A 17,011-nucleotide genomic window follows, 5' to 3' on the forward strand; every position below is an offset into this window, starting at 1 on the left:
TGTTTTGTTTTTTTTTTCACATCCTTTATATCCGCCAGGTATTTTTTTTTTTACTACTCTCGTTGACTATACATATTATATATTGTACACACGACGAAGGTATTTTTAAAGAACCCTCGACGAGACCATAATATATAGCTGGCACACACACACACGACCCCATGCCGACCACGTACCGGAATCCCTTCAAGGAAGACATGCAGCGTCCTCTTTCTCATCGCGAGCATATATACAAAAATATTATGCAGATTAGTTTTTCCGTCCAAGACAATGGCCCGCTGATTTTTAATAATATACCACGCGGGTGTGTGTGTACCCGGTCGGGCTTTTGTATACCCGGTATAATAATAATATAACAACTGGTTTTTTGTCACATGAGCGGTAGGTATATAGGTACAACACCGTGGCACGAAGCACCGCTGCATCCCGCAGTATGGCACCGCAGTCCGTCGCGGATGCCACAAAATGTACATAATGATATTATTATATTATTAACAATCACACCGCTCTTTATTTCCTGTACAATTTGTGATTTAAAATGTTTTCCCGATGTAAAATTTACCAGATACGTCAGCCGGTTCGTAACGTCCGCCGCCACCGCCACAGCCATCACCACATGCGAATCGTGTCATGATAAATATTATTATTTATCATCGCGTCCGTCGTCAAAAATTTCAATTTTTTTTCGCGGCCATCAAGACTTGGTATATATAAATATTATTTAGGTAGGTATATTATACGAATAGGTATTATACCCGCCTGTCATAATAATATTTACAACGCGACGGGTTTTCGAAAACCCATTGTTATACGTAATACGGTATACATTAATTTATCGAGTCATTTCAAACAAATGTGTAGTACCTATAATAATAATAATATGTATGTATTATATTATTATTATTATGTGACGCGTAACGTTTGAAAGGTTTACACCCACATTCCGTAATATTATATTGAATTTGCAGCAGGTCGTGGAACATTATTTTCTTAAACCTTGTTTTTCTTTTTCATCATTTATTACGCATTTGACTAAACACATAAAATATGTTTATTTTCAGTCTGTAGAATTGATTGTATAAAAGTTGCATGTTAACAAAAAATATTTGTGAAAATAAATTTGGAATTATAATAATTGCATTCGCGTCTATATACAGTTATTATATTTACGCTTCGTTATCCAGTTTTTTCACCAGATTTTCCCGAGAGCCTTGTTAAGCCGCACACTTCTCTTTACCCGCCACCAGAATCCAACGAGAAACCCCTCTATTTATTTTTCTCGTTTTTAATAATTTTTCTCTCGGTCCCCCTGGACAGTGAAAAAACACGCATACTCTTTCACTATTCTGTTAATAAATATACGCGTACTTCTGTAACCTGCTGATATTAACCTATCTTTCGTTAGGTAGCAAATTTATGTAAAACATCAACGACTCCGTCCCAAAAACAAATATGCCAATGTGTGCTAAACAAATATTATAATTTAGTACAGACGATAAACGGCATATTTTCGGAGTATAAATTAGCATGACTAAAGTCTTAAAAAGTTAAAGTTCTTATAGGTACTTCATTTGGCATTTGTGTGGTAGAAATTGGCTATGAAACAATTTGCAGATGTTTTGAATTCACCACAATATTATGTTTTAAATATGTAATAACGTTTCACTAACTTAATTTACCTCGAATGGTTTTTAAATTTAATTGTATTAACTAACTAAATAATTAAATTTAATAAAAATGTATTTGATAAACCTAACAATTGATTGAGAAAACGATTACGGGTCAATTTTAAGAATCACTCGACATTCAACATATAGAATTATAGATAATCATAACATGTGTCTAAAAATTATTATGAATTAGCTAATTATATAATACAAACCAAAATCGTCGTATTTTCGCAACCGTGTGTGTTTTCTCCATACTACTAACATATACAACATACCAAAACATACACGTTCAGTAGTTCCAATTTTGTGTTGTTAGCTTAAGTATTACAGTAAATTAATTAACTGTCAACCTTAAAAGTTAAAGGTAAAAAAGATAAGAACATAATCTGTGTTCTCTCTTTGGTTTTTACGATATTTTAATTTTTAAGCAAGTCATGAGCGAGTAAAATATTAAAATTTAAAAAATGTTCATATCATAGGTAATCATAATTTAAAAGAAAAATATTATAAAAACTAGAAAGAGAGTATTATGTTCTTACCCTAAATTTTGATATATCTTAATAAGTCAAAAAACTAATAATACACACTATGTGTATACACAGTTAAGACAACTGAACGCAAAGTTGCTATGTTGTTCATGTCTAAGTCAGAAACAACATAATATGCAGGTGTGACGTCCTCTTAAATCTTAACTACTTACGCACGTTATCTTAGAAAGTCTACCGAATTGTTTTAATTATAAAATTGTCAGTAAGTGTAAGTTTATTTATTTATAATCATACATAGTGGCAAACCAATTTTAATTTTTTCTGAAATCCATGTCGCTTTTAATCATTGATTTTTTGAACTTGTATATGAGAATATAATATATGAAAAAAAAATGGGAGGAGTATTCAGTGAAGTAGATAAAATGAACGAGAAATTTCCGAGAGAAAAAACAGCCATTTCTGTGCGTTAAGGGAAGCTAGTTATATTTTAAATATTATATAGGTGTATATATATATATACAAAGAGAGAAAGCCCAAAGGAAGCCAACGTGATGGCGTTCGATTCCGAATACCACGCGCGGTGGAGGAAAAGTCTGAATTACAATGGAAGCGAAGAGGGGAAATGTCACAGACAGAGTGTGCAGAGGAAGAAAATTCGCGAATAATAAACGTAAAAGTATATTCTGAAAACGGAAAAGAAAACGCCGGCAGCTGCTGATGTAATAATAAAAAAAAATAAAAGGGAATAAGGAAAAAGGGAGAGAAGTTCACCGTCAGGCTGCAGTTATATTATAGGCTCGATATTAAATCTGGACGTCCGTTCGTCCGTCCCCACCGATGCCACCGCCGCCGCCGATGCTGCCGTGTGAGTTATATTATATGAAATGTAATTTCTTTACTGCAATAAAATGAAATTAGTTTCCTCACTGGTCCTTATATATATAGATATTTTTTTATTATAATTTAATAACGAATATAAAGATAAAAATGTCACGAAAAAAATGTCGCCCGTAACGTGTAATAAGGAAATTATTTACGCTATTTGTAGTATTTTCATTTAGCTCATAATCAAATATATATATACTATATCTGTTACCATTTCGTACACAGCTTCTGATTAGTATCAATGTGAAATGGTTATTACATTTTTCTGTTTTAATAGGTACCTAATATCATTTCGATCTTTTGTATATTATTATATATATAATTATAACGAAAAGAAATTCTAAATGTTTGATATATATTTTGTAATCAGAGAAATAATGTATCGCGTCTACCTATATTATCTCGTAGAGTCGTAAATGACAACAGTTTAAGATTTTATAATGTTATAATAATGTAATAAGTATAGGCCAAAAAGCTATTAATAGTTTGGGGAAAGAGCATTGATATTATAATGTAATTGTACTTTAAAAAAATGTGTACTAACTTTTCTTCGGTTAATCAACAAACTATAAATATCATGTAAATAGGTAACATAAAAAAAAATAATAATAATAAATTAATCATTAACTTATTTTGACGTGAAAGTAAATTCCTTAGATAATACTTAGGTAAATTAACATGGGTATCTACACTAGATGTATAAATTTACAATGATAAAAACTTATAGTCGCTAATAATATTAAATTTTTTGAAACGTAAGTTAACTGCATTTATCAGAATAATTAAGTTCATAAGAATCAATTAGATTTTTTATTAATATAAACTTTTAACAATAATAGTTCATTATTTACGGAGAAAAAAAACTTCATTTTACATAATATTATTATATTATATAAACAGTTTTATAAATAATATATTTACAACTTTATGGTACATATTATAATTAATACGTTGAACATCTATAATTCTCAATAAATAATTTTTTTTTTTTTTTTTTTTTTTTTTTTTTATTGGGTAACCCGCGGCAACATAGGCCATTGGGTGTGGGGAGGGCACTGTAGGTTTTTATATTTGGAAGGTTTGGTAGGTTTTATATTGGGTAGGTTGGTACACGTGTGTGTTGTGTTTGGCAGAATTTCTAATGGGGCACCCGTAGGTTTCTGCCGTGCCCCGGGGTGGGGGGATGGCGGCACTTGTTCTCCGGACACCGTGACTTGCACGGAGAAAAATGCCGCCCAGTGGTCGAGGATCGAACTCGGACCGGCTGTGCCGAATCCGTCGCGTTAGACCACTCGGCCACCTCGTCCCCCAATAAATAATTATAATAATTAAAACTATTCGTTTTCATTATTTTATTTTAATTGTTATGTTGCGTCCATCACTCTAAACCTAACTTACTTTCATCCACGTTTTATGACACATTCATAATTAACAATTATCAATATTTAAATTTCTGTTTATGCACATGTTCTTTTATCAATAAAAGTATAAAAGTATGGTTAGATAAACAATATAATGAGTGAAACCGTCTCTTTAAAAACTTTTAGGTTTAATACATTTACCAAAGTTAAACAAAAGTAGTGATAAAACATTAGTAGTATTCGATGATGTGGTATAAATTAAACCTTATTAATTTTCCCCTCTTTAAGTTATAATACTGTTTAATTTAAAAAAAAGTTTCGGAAAACCTTTTATTCCGGTCAAAGAAAAAGAACCCTTATTACCTTTACAATGTTTTAACACGTTTTAAAGTCCTGCGTCTAATTTGTAATTAACCCTCCGATTAAATGTCTTGGTGTTTATACATAAGCCAATCTAATTATCGGTAGAATGTTTGTATATATAATATTATATATGTTTTTTTTCTTTTAGGGTCGGGTAGGTATATACTATATATTATAAAAGAAAACACCAGTATTAAAAAAATAAAATAAAAACGGTTGATGATAATATCAGATTACGAGTACTTTTTGCTTTTTAATAATACTTCCGGGACTTTTCCCATTTTTTTTTTCTTTGACGAGGGTTGGTTGGTTTATACAAGCCCTTTAAGAAAAGCTCTTAAAGGGGACGTTTGAGCAATATTCACGAATCGCATGGCTTACACACAATAATACTATTCGAATATATACATAAAAATATACACACTCATATACGACGTTATACAGAACCAACAACGATGTACGTTTTACATGGTGGAATGGAAATCTTCTTATTAATCAATGCTCTTTCCTCCCTCATACGGTCCTTGGTCCTTGTTCAAGTGAGCCAATACACAACGCCCGAATAAAAGGGAGACCGGAAAAAGTTTTTTAATTTAAAGAAAGTTTTTTTTTCCATTTTGTAAAATCTGTTTGAGCGAGTACTTAAGTGCCATTACAAAGTTGAAGCAAAAAATAAATAGATAACGAGGACCTAATTTATTTATATTCACGGTATTTGTATTTCATTGTACACGATGGTCCGCAAACCTATTCATGTATACGCGTGTATAAATTTATACATTATAATAGGTATATACCTAATATATATAATACTAAGTAAAACAAGTGAACTGAGGTAGAATTTATATTTATTTTTTATTATATAACTTTTTTAACCGTCTGAAATGTACTGATTATATGAAAGTTCAACATTATATATTAACGTGCATATAAAACGCTATTCGTAAAAGGTATGATTGGGTTGGTTAAGTATATTACTTACATAGTTTTCGTGACACACGCTACGTTAATACTAAAATAATAATAATAGCTGCACGTCTGTGCGGCATGCATTACATTTTGAAAATGGTTTTCAAACAATAATTGTTTAAATTATACGTATGGGTAGTTGTAGATCATAATTATTGTATTACGAAGAGAAATCAGTATGAGCTAGAAGCTTTTAATTCAAATTTGCATCTTATTTTAAGGTGAATAACAAGCTAATTTGGAGCTTGGACAAATGAAGTTGATCTATGAAAAAAGCCTTTTACCTATAACATACTACTAGGATACTAGTCCAACAAGCCACTAATCTCAAAGTTAAATCAGTTATAGCTTCTAAACGACTAATTATCTAATATATTTAGCTACAATAATAAGATCAAAAATGATCTAAAAAAAATTCTGCGTCTTTAAATAAAACTTGAGGTTAGGTTAGGCCTAAACTACACTTACCATATGAAAACCAAAATATATAAAAGTATAATTTTAATTTCGCAGTGAAAACATAAAAAATGTATAGAATTTTAATTATTTAAACTAATTAATAGTGTAATACATAATTACAATTATTATAAACAGAAAAGAGTACTTGTTATTTTTTCAAGTAAAAATTTACATTTTATACATAATAAGTTTGTGCTTAAGTCTATTTATTTAAAAGAATCTTAGAAATGGGTACTTTATTTATTATTTTAAATCAAGTTAAATAATAGAACATTAGCTTTATAATCATTTATACCTGTACGTACCATAATATAATAATTTAATTATATATTATACATTTCTACATAATATACGTATAATAAAAGTAATAATCATAATAATAATAATATCGTTTATTACGGAATAAATGAAGTATTAATAAGTATTAATTAAGTATTTCGAAAAAATAGTTAAATCCAAACTATTTTTGGAAAGTTGAGATTTATTTTACTTAAATTTGAAAAGGTAAATGAAAAGTTACTTGATTTATTACGATGTTTATTTGCTATCAACAAACATTTACTCAATTCTGTCAGAACATACTATTTAAACGTAAAATATAAATTAAATAGTGATTAATATTAATTATTCATTCAAACGACTCATTAAAATATGCATACATAAAATTGTATTACTATTATATTAATTTAAATCCTACTCATTATGTGAAAACATAAATTGAATATTATGTACAATATATTAATGTTTACTGTAGAGTTGTAGGTATACATATAATATTATTAGGATTTATCATTTATGTGTCCTGGAAATTAAAACTGAAAACGTATTCACAGAACCCCATCGCATTCTTCTCGTTGTAGGAAACCCTATCATATTTTATTATGTAATGAATTGAGAATGACAAAATATAATGATTACAATTTATACATTTATAGTTATATTTCGAAAATGAAAATCCAGTTTAATAAATGAATACCTACTTAATTTAATAATATAATGATACTGAGTATAATATTATGATTGTTAATGAGCATGCAAATGTTGCGTTTAAAAAAAATGAAAATAACCAGCTGGGGTTATTACTAATAACACGAATATTATCCCCAATTATATGGAATGAATTTCGGTCTGAAATTAACCATCTTGTTAAACTCTGTAGAAATTGGTTTATGTATATGCAGTTGCCGGTTAATACGTAGATAATTGGCTACGGAGATTGTACGATGCGTTGTTTACTGCAGTCGTTCTTTTATAAAAATTCAAACACAAATTACACATGTTCATTGTGTAGGAATTTTAAATATAGCGAAGGGGTCTGGATATGTTATATAAAACAAAAAAAATACCCTACTAAAAATCAAGTATAATTTTCTCTGAAAAAAAGCGTTAGGTAGATACAAAATATGTAATGAAAACATACCAATTATTGGTCCTTTTCGTTTACCGTCTGTATTTTAAATTCATAAATATATAAATTAGCAATATGTTTTATAGGCTAACCTAATTTAACCTATTGTTTATGCATAATTAAATTATATACTCCGCTAATAATATTACCCACTATGTACCTATGTATACGTATAAATACGTAGGTCTTGCGATGCAGTTGTTTGAATTGAATGTAAAAAAAAAAAAATGTTAAGGTCAATATAATTATGTTCTCATATTATATTTAATAGTCACTATATTTATTTAAACTAACAACAACCACCATATAATATAATACAAACTATATCGTTATTAAATCGTTTATAATTGTATAGCTATCTTATAGGTTGGACTGTAAGAATCCAAATAGGATCGAATAGCTACCTTTTATGATATTATGACCAAATATTATGGATATTGTGTCTGTTTACACTATACTGTTATACTATTATAATTTAGAACTATACATATTATGCATATTTCAGATGTGAGATTCAACATTATTTATTGTCTATCTGAAAATTATTATGTATTACAAGTCTATTATATTAGAAATAGTCGATGTCTAATAATGTACCTATATTAGAGCTCTGCACGGTCCGTTTTTTTATAGACCGGACCGGACTGATAATTTTTAACAGAGACCAGGACTGGACCGGACCGATAAAATAAAAATGAAGCCAGACCGAACGATTATTTTACTATGATAATGATTTTTATTTTTCAACGTACCTTTATATAAATTATATTATTAAATCAACGTTCAAAATGCAGATCACTATAGACCGGACAATACATACCTAATATAAATTTGAAGGCGGACTGGACTGGGCCATTTTTTTTAAGGACCATTTTTTTTTTAGACGAAGATACCTAACCGAACCACATTAAATTATAATACACAAAGACCGAAAAAAAACCGGAAAATGGTCCGGTCCGGTCCGGTCCGGTCTGCACTGGTCTAGACCAGACCGTGCAGAGCTCTAACCTATATGTTAAAATCTTGTTAAAATAAAAAATAAATAAAATAAATATACAATATAATATATTAATTTGTATTTACTGTTATATTAGTCAACTTAAATTGTTTTTAAATGTGGGATTTTAGTTAAAATATCTTCAACATTAACAAAACTATAATAATATATTATATATTTTAAGGTAATTATTTGAAATAATACTTGACATACAATTATGTACACATTTTATGTGGTGTGTGTATTATATAGCGTTTTCAATCTGACAAGTGCGCACTGGTGAACACCGCTTGCATGATAATGATTAGACGTATCACCAGTGCAGTAGATAACGTAAATTGCCAATATACAAAAAAGGCAACTTTAACATACCGGTGACGCTAATAAAAATTGTGAACATGTTTCACTTCGTGTTAACAGTAACAATATTAACCACTGTATAGCGTACAGTTTTCCAAATACATTCGTGGAGTGTATAGTATCAGCATAGGCGGAGATCAAGGGGGTATGGGGGCTTAGCCTCTCAACAGTCCGTGAACTCCTCTTTTAGTTGTGTGGGTTCAAAGCCCACAGTATAGACAATTGAGATTTGAGATCTTTTTTTAATAATTGTCAATAAAAAAATGTTCGCTCGGTCAAAAAGTTGTACAAATATATATGTTTTTTAAGCCTTTAAAGTTCAAATGTTAACAAAATTCGTCGATTTGAAACTTTTACGTACTTATATTATTATTTTTTTTTTTTTATTTGGGTTAAGGCTTCGACTACTTAGGTCATTAGCCTTTGGTACTGTAGGGGGGGGGGGGGGGTACTGTAGATTTGTTTACTTGTGATTTGTTTTGGCAGAATTTTTAATGTGGGGGATGGTGGCACTTGTTTTCCGGACACCGTGACTTGCCTGAAGAAAAATGCCACCCGCGACCAAGGTATTGAACTCGGGTCGGCTGCGTCGCAGCCGACGCCTTAGTCCGCTCGGCCACTCCGTCCCCCACTTATATTATTATATTTTATACACACAATGATATTTTAGTATTTTTACTTTCAATGGGTATCTAATGGGTATGTATGTGTCATCATAAAAAAAATATAAAAAAAAAAACCTATAAAGTAAAAATCATAATGATAAAAAATTGGTGATTTGCAATGACACCGAGTTATGTAAAAAACATATTTTCAAAAAGCTTAAATTTTTCCAAGTAATGAGTGTATACACTGAAATGGATCATCACTTGTGAGTTGTGTAATATGTTAATTTTCATTTTATTACTCTATTCAACTCGACTAGAGTCGTTAAGAGCACGATACTGAACTGATCTGACGGAAGTATAATAATATAATAATATTATAATTTGTATATGTGTATGTTTAACAATTTTTTTAGCATCAAGAGGTTTGGTAACTTCCGACGTCGGGGAAAAATGTTATTTATTTCATTTAAATTAACTTTTACGTTCATATTTTTAATTCATATCTGATGGGATCTTTTTCGTAAAGAATATCATAATATATAATAAGCAACGCGGTGCAGTGTCACGGTGATGGAAACGAATGTTCTTCCCAGCGAGTAATATTTTTCTTCTCTTTTTATAGCCATTCGTATTATGGAAATATTCTTGGAGCCCCGAGCAGCCCCTGCGTGGCGGTGGAAAGAAATGAAGCGCAAACGGCACGAAATTGACATGAGTGGTGGCGGGCTGGGCGGGCGGGTGAGCGTCAGTCGCAGGCGGAACGACGGAGGCGCTTGCACGTCGGGTCTCCTTGGAAACGTTAACCGAAGCCATTTTCGGGCCAATAACTATACATGTAAGTTTTCTCTCTTCTCTCTCCTCGAATTTATGAATGTGTTATATATAGAAAAAAAACATGACGAGGGGGCGCAAAAAAAAACGTAATAACTCAAGTTTCAGTTCAATAAGCTAAAAGCGTTTGTTACTTTTGCTATTGCTGCCACTGTTTCTCGGAAATTTTTTCCACAAAACCCGATAACTTTTCATATGCGCACATACCGCGGCGGTGGCGTAGTGCTTTTAACTGGATTAAACAATTTTTGGAACTCTGTGGCGCAGAACCCGTCTTACAATAACACTTAAATATAATATATTAATAATACCTACCTATTTATTATGACGTATAGTTATCAGTCTACGGGCTTGTCATTTATTCATCCTCGCAGCATATATATGTATTATAATGTATAAGTACATTAAATTAGGAGTAAAATACTATTGTTGATTATTTTTTTTTTTTACGTTTTTATAAAACTTTAACCACACTAATGCGTAGTAGCGTTACATTGCTTGATATATAAAAGTTGTCCGTCGCTTTTAAAATAATGCTGTTTCAACTTTATTTACTTTACCTACTTCTTGAATTTCACACATTACATTATATAAACACACTACACACATTACACGACTGTACTATTAAAACCTGTCTCAAATAAAATAACAGTGTTTTATGGTCTTTGAAATGGTGTTTAATATTAAGCTACGTCTTGTTAATGTGTCATTATTTATTTATCTGGTTATACTATTTTATTTTAGGAGAAGATTTTAAAAATAATATAACAGTTTAATACATAAGGTTCGTCATTAAACAATTGTAAATAAAAGCAAATAATATAAAAAGTGGTGATTATAATTATATCTTTTATGAAGAAAATCGTTGGAATTGTAGAACCATAGCAGGAACGCTTATAAAGAGGGTGAAAACTTGCTTTAAAAAGATACGAGACAGTGCTTAATCCGTTCATCATTAGGGTAGGTTTCATTAAGAAACTTACAACGAGAGAAAAAAAAAATACAGAATAATAAAAAAAAAGTAATTGAGAATAAGGGACCAACGATACTTTTCGCGGGGATTCAGAGTGGGGTGTGAATAACCTCAATTTATTTCTGGGTAAAATAATAATTAACGAACCGAGCCACCAGACGAGTTTTATTATTTTTTTCATCAGTTCATTTAAAGTTTTAAAAGTGTTTTTTTTACGTCGGGGAATCCACCGTTTAGCGACAAACAGTTGGGAAAGGCTCATTTTCATATTTTCACCAACCTGTTGACCTTTATTTTTAAATCATTGACCACACCGATAACTAGCTCTTCTTCGCTGTGCGCTATAGATGTATTTATATTGACAGTTTTTAGGTTCTAAGTGGAGCGATGAATGTATTTAATTTAAAGTTTTCCTTTTCAATAACGTTTTTTCCATATTTTAGAGAAGTAAAAATGCTTTGGTTTTCTAATTCAGTATCTGTTTTGACATATTTATTATTATAAAGTGGTCAAAAATTACAAATGCTCAATAGTTTTCAAAAGTGTAAAGAAAAATAAGAAAAAATGTGAATTTGTACGCAAAACCAGTTTCCGTCAAAATTGACACCTGATTTACATCAGAGCAGTACCCGCCTATTTTTCATCGAGATAAACAAAATAAATAATTTAAGGAAATATTTGTGAAAATGAACATGAGATTTATTCATAAAATGAATAACAAAATTTCTGCAAAGCCTATAATTATTGGCATCTATATTAAATTATATTATATAGGTACATAAACATAATATACATTCTACATATAGGTATTATTTATTTAATAAAAACTAAATATTCCTAGCTAACATTTTTTTTTATTACTAGGAAAGGAATTTGAAGTCAATAAACTTATCATTTAGTTTATAAACTATGTAAATAATTTTGATTACTTTGCTACTTTTTAAATAAAAAAATATTGTCTCTCGAGTCTTTATTATATAAAATATAATAATATACATAACTTCTCCGTTGGTTATCGATCATTATTATATTTACGACAATGTTATACTTATGGAACCTTGGAACTAAGGAGTGAAAATATTTATGTTATATACCTATATATAAATCTAAGTGGAGTCGGAATATTATATTGACTTGGAAAAGTGTATGTAGTAAGGGTTTGAAGGTGTTTATATTATACATATACATATTATTATAATATATACTTTAATTTTATACTAAATAAAAATATTATCATACACTGACAAAATTACAAAAGGAAAATACCAAGAACGTTTTCGAAATTCATACCTCACTCTCTATCTTAACGCCATCGCCACTGCTGATCTAATACATCACGATCACGCTTAAAGTGTATAAATAATATATTAAAAAATAAATATACCTAAATATATGTATATTATATATATATATATATATGTATATAGACGCTTCGCCTGCGTTAAACACCAAAAACTACCTCTCCAGCCCTCCTCGTCAAACCACAGTTAGAGTTTACGGGGGTAGATTTAAAACGGTCGGCGATAATAATATAACCACCGCGTACAATGCTTTCGATTTTTTATCTTTCCCTCCGTCTGCATCTCATTTTGAATGCATGCCCCGCGTCGTTATATATACGACCATCGCATCTCGTCTTGCATTTCGTTCGCGTATAATAAATAAATATATAAAATATATATACAGGCGCGTGGTTCTGGCGTTATTGCGAAAAAACCAATTTCACTCAGTTTAATGGAAATATTTATGAGATCTACCAGGGCACCATTAGGGACGGGGAAAGTGCGACGGCCGTTGAGTGGATGTAGGGGAGGTAGGCGCTGTTGTGGTGATAGGAAGGGGTGTCGAAGGGGGAACGGAGAGATGCATGTGGCGTGTTTCGGCTCGGCGTGCTGAGGGTGTGTATAGGTTGAGACGACTTGGCACGAATAGTGTGCAGGTCGAAATATACCGTGCCTATAATACCACTACGACTGATGTATACTATATAATAAATATATATATACACACAGTGTTTCTTCTGTACGTGTAATTTTGTAAGCTGCAGACGCGATCAGGTGGAAAAGTCGAGGCGGGTGGGGACGTGCAGGCGTTGTTGGTTCTCCGAAATGAGAATTAATGGCACAAAGAACTAAGAAGTTTGGAATCGACCAGGGATAGGAAAAATTACGATAGCGAATGAAAACACGCTTGGTGGTGGCTGCTGCGGTAGCGGTAAAAAGTCTCTTGCAGCTATGCAAAAACTTTTACTTTCGGGGATTGTATAAAAATATATCAGCACAACTTTCAAACGAACCGACATTACACCACACACTACACACTACACACACACACAAATATATATTTCTGTTACTAAAGGGTTAATCAATTGGTTGAATGAAATTGATCGTGGTAAAATAAAATTGTTCACCTGCAATTTCATTGAATTAGAATTTTGGTACATTTGTCATCGAATAAATAAAAGTAAAATCTAAAATATTCCTATTCTTATTACCTGTTCTATTTTTAATTTTCTTAATCGCTAATAACATTATTTAACAATAATACATATCTGTGACACACTCCCTCTTTTCAGCACAAGCTCCGATTTTTAAAAGAGAACCAATGAATATTTAATGTATCTTCTTGTATCATATATATGTTACTAACATTTTTAATTTGGGGTGTAAAATAAATATTATTATTAGGTACCTAGGTAGGTATCAAAAAAATTATCGTTTAGTAAATTTGTCATTATTTTTCTTACGTTGTGCTATCCGTAAAAAATATTTATCAAATACACGCGGCCATTAAGACACAAGTTATTTTACAAATAAAACTTAATTCTAATGATTGAGAAGTATGATATTGTCTAATTTAAAATTATTAGGAATGATCAGTGTTCGTGTATTATCTACTCAATCACTCGTTATATATATATATATAATAATGATCAGGGGACGAGGTGGCCGAGCGGTCTAACGCGACGGATTCGGCACAGACGGTCCGAGTTCGATCCTCGACCACCGGGCGGCATTTTTCTCCGTGCAAGTCACGGTGTCCGGAGAACAAGTGCCACCATCCCCCACCCGGGCATGGCAGATACCTACGGGTGCCCAATCAAAAATTCTGCCAAACCCAACACACACGTGTTCCTTTCCCTACCAACACTAACAACCCACAAACAAACCACTACAGCTAATGGCCATAGTTGCCAAAGCTTAAGATTAATAAAAAAAAAAAAAAAAAAATAATGATCATTGTACACTATTCGTACATGGCGTTCTATCAACCTAAAGTATACGACCAATTGGCCTAAATTTGAGTTGCTATTAACGAACACAATAGGTAACGCAAACATAAAAACATCCTAATAGAGTAAATAGTAATAAGTAATAACTAATAATATTATATTAATCGAGTTATTATTTACTATGCACATTGAAGTATTTATTAATCTATATTCTATACGTAAATACTTTTATTTAAGTTAGTAAACTGTTCCGCTATAGAAAAATCACTTTAATATACGTAATATATCTAACCAAATGTATACCATGTATTATACCATAAACCCCTTTTTAGTATACAAAATCTAATATGATTATTTAAGAGGATGCCAGCGTAGTATTTGTTATCTCTCTCTAACCTACGCACAGCATATCAAATTTTACGTTCACATTAATGATTATAACCAGTGTTGTGAAGTATTTGAGTAAAAGTATTCAAATAATTTTTTCCGTATTGAATACTTTTTTAAATACTTTTTATTTTGAAGTATTTGAATGGTATTTTAAATACTTTTTTTTTACTATTGAATACTATTTTATTGAATACCTTTTTTTTTTGTAATTCTTAATTTGTTTCTATTCATAATCCTTGTTAAATTTGGACGAAATTAGATATGCTTAAACAAAGAACAACGATTGACAAAAAAACATTTCTCTATATTAAATCGTTTTTATTTATTATTGTACAATATGTCTAAATTTGAAGAACTATTATATTTTTAATCAAATAATTACAAAAAAAACATTCCTGTCGATGGCAATTAATGATTATCTGTTATCGCCGGAAACATAAAACCAAGCTTTGTAATAATCCTGTATAACACCTTCAGTTATTGATATACATTTAATATATTACCTACATATGATTATCATAGGTACATAATACTATATTATTTGAATAGTACGTTACATATAGTATATATTATTTTATATAAAAAGTACGAAATTATCAACAACAGAAACTTCAAACTAAATTACCAAATATGTATCATGATAATTATTTTCATTTGTTGTTTCCACTTGATACCAAACGGCATAAACTATGATCGCAATATCGTTTTTGAAATGGTAACTATTAGCTATAAGACTTTTTATTTACTAATTGTATGCACATATTATTTTTTTTTATTATTTATAAAATATATTGGATTATAACAATTTAGTCTCTTTTATAGACAGTTTTTATTCATTTAATATTCAGAGCATTTATTGAGGAGAACGGTATTGGTTTTACAAGGTTTTTCAGAGGTTTGAAAATTTCACTAAATATATATATTTAATTTAGAATTTTCTAAACATGAAACATCTAATTTTCAAAATATTTTGGCTATTTTTGTGCTAACTCGAAGATGTGCAGATTATTTTTATTTAAAATCTCCTATAATTTCTCTGTTTTAAAACTTGAAACGCCAAATTGTTTAAGCTCCGATGAGTTTCTTATTTGTATATATTTGCCCATCCGTAAATTAAAGATTAAGATACACATAGAAGTTTATTTTTAATTCAAAAAATATATATATTATTAAATTACTTTATAACATTGCAGATAATCTTTTAGACATAATATATAACTAATGGTAATATAATACATAAAGAAATATCCATCTCGTTAATGTAAACAAACTAGGAAAGTTTTGATTGTGTTTTTAATTTAAGAATTACAAACTAAAAAGTGTGGATTAAACGTTTTGAAACATACAAAATAATAACTCTTTAAAAAACTTAAATATTTTTTAACAGTGGCATTTAGTTTTATTATTTTTGCCTAAATATTTTACAATTATTTAAACAATGCAACCTTTGTTGATTGATAATATTAATAATGTCGAACTTTTTTGTTTTGTATAATTTTTTTAATATTATTGATCTAACACAACTTCGGCTGCTAAGTAATTTTTATTTGTTTAATTAATTTTCATAACATTTAATATGTATTTTTTTATATCACTACATATCTATAATAACATAATATATTCATTTATTTTTAAATATTAATAAATTTAAATGTATATGTATTTTTATCTAATAAATAGTCCACTCATTTTCAATATTATATTTCTGACTCTAGTATCGAACTTAAATTGGAAGATTTAGAATCTAGTAAAATGTATAAAATATATTTAATTTTCTAATTTTTTTCATTATATTCAAATTAATATTATATGTAATATTAACCATTTTATATAGTACAATACTACAATGTTTGTTATATTATACCATTATGCTCTATAATGTTTATAGTTTATTATATAATAGTAGTCGCGCCCGTGTATTTAATAAATAAATAAAGATAGTCATAACGACATAGTATATTTAACTAGGTAGGCTAAGTGCTATATTTGAGTCTAAAATATTTTGCTGGTATATAGG

At 29.8% G+C, this 17,011-nt stretch overlaps 1 protein-coding gene across 2 annotated transcripts in view; it reads left to right on the forward strand.

Annotated features, from left to right (window-relative positions):
- The first annotated feature begins 446 nt into the window (after nucleotides 1-446).
- The window catches only part of LOC132952690 (protein MCM10 homolog), a 30,976-nt gene continuing 14,411 nt past the window's right edge, over nucleotides 447-17,011 (forward strand). For both annotated transcript variants that reach the window (XM_061025074.1, XM_061025075.1), the window contains exons 1-2: nucleotides 447-725; nucleotides 10,191-10,403. The gene's annotated coding sequence lies outside the window, so the exon portion shown is untranslated. The remainder of the gene's footprint in view (nucleotides 726-10,190; nucleotides 10,404-17,011) is intronic.

The sequence above is a fragment of the Metopolophium dirhodum genome, chromosome 9, assembly GCF_019925205.1.
Source record: "Metopolophium dirhodum isolate CAU chromosome 9, ASM1992520v1, whole genome shotgun sequence".
NCBI classification, from domain to species: domain Eukaryota; kingdom Metazoa; phylum Arthropoda; class Insecta; order Hemiptera; family Aphididae; genus Metopolophium; species Metopolophium dirhodum.